We start from the raw sequence: 5,096 nt of genomic DNA, 5'->3' as shown, positions 1-5,096 counted from the left end.
GATTCATGATAACCCCGTTGCTTTTCACCTTTTGTCCAGGAGGCGCGGTTGGATCCCTGTTTAGCCAGCCGCGAAATTACGTAGCTTCGTGGTTGGTGCACGATGCCGTCTGTTCTGGGGAAACAAAATTCTAGCGAGACGAGATTCTAACGAGCGTACCCATGTAGAGCCAGAGAGAGAAAGAAGTGTGAGGGAGGGTAGTGTGGTTGTTCGACGCGAGATTCGAACAAAAAAGCCTGGGGACCTCGTTAGGGGACGAGAGCATTTCTGCTCGGCGCATCGTTATTTCGATTAATTATTAGGCGAGCATTCGTTGGCCGGTTATATTGTTCGCGGTCCGACGACCTCGATCGCGTCCTCCGGGGGAAAAAAATGTCGACTCCACGAGACGCCGATTCCACCCTATTTTTCTTTTTTCTGCAATTAGCGTGAATTAATGCGACCAGGCTGTGTCGCGGCATCGTCCAACGTCCTGCTAAATGAGAGTTCTAACTAACAAACTATGGCAACTAAAATTCTGCTTTACGAGGATATCCTTCAATTGGGAATATGTAGTTTGTATTTTTAATATCGAAATGGAAGACAGAAATGATAAATATGTAGGAAGCAAGAATTTAATTGGAATTACAAAAATTGTATTACATATAAGCATATCTTATCTTCCTACATTTCAGGAAATAGCACAACAGAATACTCCAAAACGCATGTAGTATAATCAGGACCTCGAAAAAGTTACTGTTCCATCATCGAAGTGATTTTCGAGGGTCGAAAATTAAACCGTCTTAAATACCACCGTCATTGTATGCTAAACACACGCGTGGGAGGTTCTATTAGCATGACGTACGTATAATTTCCGGACGCAATTAAGTCGTCTCGATGTTTAACAGCCCGACGGTTACAAGCCTGACGAGGCATTACCTCGATTTTTCATTCGCTAGTACGAGTCTAATCGTAATAACGATTAACTGGACGAGTCGTAATTAAAGATCCAATACAAAAGGGAAAAGGAGAGGGAGAGAGAGAGAGAGAGAGAGGGAAAGAGAAAGGAAGACATTCTAAAGCAACGGTGCACGCGACTCGATACCATCTCGAAGGATAATCTAATGAGCAGCGATTCGTGCGATTCATTTCGAGACCGGTTAGCCTATTCGTTGGGCTCGTAACTCCGGGATAATCGAGCTTCTCCAACAAGGAAAGAAATTGCATCGGATGAGGACGATCCTTAAAAGGGAATACTCCTCTGATCCGTTTTTTCTCGTCTTGTTGGTAAAGAGAGAGGGTGGCTAGTGAGAGAGACGCGGGGTGCATAGTGGCCCGGAATCGTTTTCGGTACTCCTGGGACCGATGACGAAGGCAAATTCTCGGAGAGATTTCCGAGGAACGAACCTAATCCTCCGGGGTTCCTATGGCCGGCGAATTGGGTAGTAAAGCGGCCGGTAACGGAAAAGGGGTGAATTAGTGTAAGAGTGGTGGGTTTCCGCTCTCGTGGATCGCTAATAGAAAAGCTCCGAGGCTGTTCTGAATTTTTTTTCCCGGTCTTTCGAAGCTTTTTGCTGAATTATACGAGCTAGATCGGGGGTGGATTTAGTGCCGGTAGGGTAATGGAAGAATATATGCGAAGGACGTCGGTGTAGGTACTATACGCTTTTACGGAGACTTATCTTCACCATGGCTTTCTACATGGTATTGTTTTTGCGTGAGCTTGTAATCAGTTAGGAAGATATAGTATGCTTTCCTGATAGTTTTGTTTTATGATATTTATTCTTTTGGTTTATCTGTTTATAAGAAAATTCTGAACAGTTTTATTCAATGATCGATATTCTAATATAATATATCTCCCATTGATACATTAAATCACGGATAAATACAGAATGCGTTGAAAAATACGTGTTTATATAACAAAACGTGTTTATATATGACCACTGATGAAATTACGCAACCTTAAATCCTACTGTACACGTTGATTGGAATTACAGATGAGTGGCACGATTACGTAACAGGGATACACATATATTATATCTTTCATCGGGGGCGATTTCTTTTTCTTGATTCGCAGCTGGCCTAACGCAACATCGTTAAAGCGAAAGATAAAATGCACGGTCGTAATGAATTTTCTTGATCGTTCCACCAATTTACACGCAACTCTGCTATTCAAAGGACCGGCCCCGCGCCACCAACGCGTTTTCACCCGTTCATAAATTATCCGCTGGTTTTCATAGGCCGTGTATTGGCCAGAGCGATAAATATTTATAGTAACTCGCGATGCTCAAATAAATATTTATGAACGGCCTGATCGCGACTATAAATATTTATCGACCAGCCCTCCCGAGTCCGTAGAAACGCAACGCGTCTTTTCACGCGCGTCCTCAACTTTTAATCGTTTCGCTAGAAAAAATAAGGGGAAAAATGACGAAAAGAATAGAAAAAACAGATCTCTCGATGGATTTTCATCGCTTTTGCGCGAGTTCGCAGATGTCAATGGTCACAGACGCGAATGGACACTCTCTTAGTTTCCCACGATTGATATTCAATTCCCAAGCAAAGCAAATATTCGTCCATTTGTCGAATCGGTCAACAATCTCGTGAGTCCCTTTGGGATTATGCTTTCGGGGGATGGTTTCAGAGTCCAGGGATCAGGTTGGTCGAATTTTTTCCAGGGTTCCAGAAGGCTTCGTGTCGCACGAGACGGCACGAGGAAGCCCGCGCGAGCACAGGAATTACTGTCGACGCTGGTGTAATAATATCCAGCCGATCGTGTCTGGCCGGGTCGCGAGCACGCGCGATCTACTTTTTGCACGGCAGGATCGTTAATGAGAGAGTCACGCGACACACGCGAAGCGAATCACGACCGGCGCGATCAAAACCCTCCAGAAAAGGAGCTCTCGCACGTTTTTCTCCTCTCAACTCCAGCATACGTATGGTAGTTGTAAATTCGATAAATGATTCGCTAATCGATCCTATCAAGGTTTATTGTTTTAACAATACGTGTATTATATATTCTGATACTTAAATTGTGAAAGTAAGAAATTAAATTAGTTTAATTTTCGAATGAATCGAGTTTGAGCTTAAAACATTTCCAAATACCAATACAATAAATAAGAAAGTCCCTAACAAAATAAATTGCAAATATTTTTTAAAGGAAAAATAAAAGTCATGAGAGAAAGGAATCGAACACATCAAAACGTCCACGTATAAAATATTGCATCTACATATAAACAATATCCAACAATACTGTAATCATCAGCACATAAATCATACCGCTAAATCACCTACCCCTTTTCCCCTGATTTTCTTCAAACCATAGAAACGCACCTTCACCCCCTGAAGCGTCACTGGCCGCCGCAGGACGTTTGATTAATTGCAAACCGGATCGGGCTGAATGTAAATCGCGATATCCGTCCGGGATTTTTGCGTGGAAGCGAATCCACGGGCGCGGAAGAGATCTATGGCGTCCGATCACGAAACGTTTCACGTGCGCCTACATGACGGACGCGCGCGATCGACACGGTGTATTAGTACTTGTTAATGCGTCGCTCCGCGTCGCTATTTATCGCCACCGTGCAGCTACCACGTCCGGTCCCCTCCGGAGAACACACACGTGGGCGTCGTCGGTGTCTCCTTTGAGCGCTCGACCCACCGGTTCCACAGATTTCTAGTTTTTTTTCCCCGTTTCATCTGATCACTGGCTCGCAGCAGCTTTCTCCCTCCGTGGCTACAGAGAGAAAACGTCAATGCGTTAAATTGAAAATAAACAGTCCAACACTCGCGACATTTTGTTTTTAAATTAAAGACAAATAAAGACTATTTCTGTGAGTGATTTTTCTATTGCTTACACGAGGTAGAAAGACAGGGTGGGAAGTGATCGTAGATTAATTGCTGCGTTGCGTCTGACTGATTTTCGACGTTCGATAGAACTGACCGGGGCTAATGGGGATTATCCTCCCTGCGATTGCAGGCAGGGAATTCTGAGTAATAGGGCGGTTCTTGTTAATATCGAAATTAAATCGTAATTGGAAAGTAAGATCGCTTTCTCGGCATTACGAGGATAAGCAAAGTGGTAAAAATTACTGATTTGTAATTCTCCTATTCCATACAAATTTTATAGATTTAATATGATGCATTCTTTGGGATTTAATTCGAAAGAAGATTAAAACGTTGAAAGAAGAAGGAAACGTTGCATAGGACTCCACTAGGAAATCTAAGTAGAATAAAACGGAAGAAGTTCTGATCATTACGACGGGTAACTTTCATAGCTGGGCCGTAAACTCGAACAATTTCCGAAACTACCTCGTGAAGGTAACGCCGGGTCGCAGCTCTCGTGCGGTATGTCGCATGTATACGTAATAAGTCGTACCAGCTAAATTCCATGGATGCGGAGGAGTGGGCCATTAATACCGGAAGCGGGGTCGTTTGCATGGAAACGACGTCGTGGAGGCGGTAACGCGGAAGAGTGTCGATTCAATATCCATCGAACCTCTGATGGGACGAGGGTCTGGATACGAGCGCGAGGAGAGAACAGATACCAGTCAGGTGAAACGAGTTTCCCTGGAGGATCCGTGAGAGGGACGAATCGAAGGAAGGAAAGAGGAAGAGGGTTCGACGTAACTGGGATAAAAGACTGGCTCATTTTCCATGGGGAATGACAAAATCTGCTACGATCACCGAAGGGCTAGAGAAGGCAGAGGGAGCAGTAGGAAATCTTGGTAGTTATCGTTCCGTCTCATGAATCGCGAGAAGAGAGAGAAAGGATGCGCGATGAAACAATATTTTTCTTTTTATAATAAGTTTTAAAGTCGAATCAACTGCACGTACGTGTACGGTTATTAGCAACAATGAAGACCATTGACGAAGATCAATGATGAAAATCAACGATGAAATACGTTTCTGCTGGTTTTCTGATTTTAACTTTGCTCTATGATCAGAGGATTTTGATACAAGATAATTGAAAATGAGAACGACCTGTTAGATCGAAAAATATGTCTCTGAGATTTCAAGACGATCTGTAATTTTTTAAACGATACTGTACTTTCGTTTAATTCAGATTGCAGTCTATTCCATGACAAGCTCATTTAGTTCATTGATCTTTGACATGCTGT

Source organism: Bombus impatiens, unplaced genomic scaffold (assembly GCF_000188095.3).
Source record: "Bombus impatiens unplaced genomic scaffold, BIMP_2.2 scf_0091, whole genome shotgun sequence".
Lineage (NCBI taxonomy): Eukaryota > Metazoa > Arthropoda > Insecta > Hymenoptera > Apidae > Bombus > Bombus impatiens.
This window is presented reverse-complemented; position numbering follows the sequence as displayed.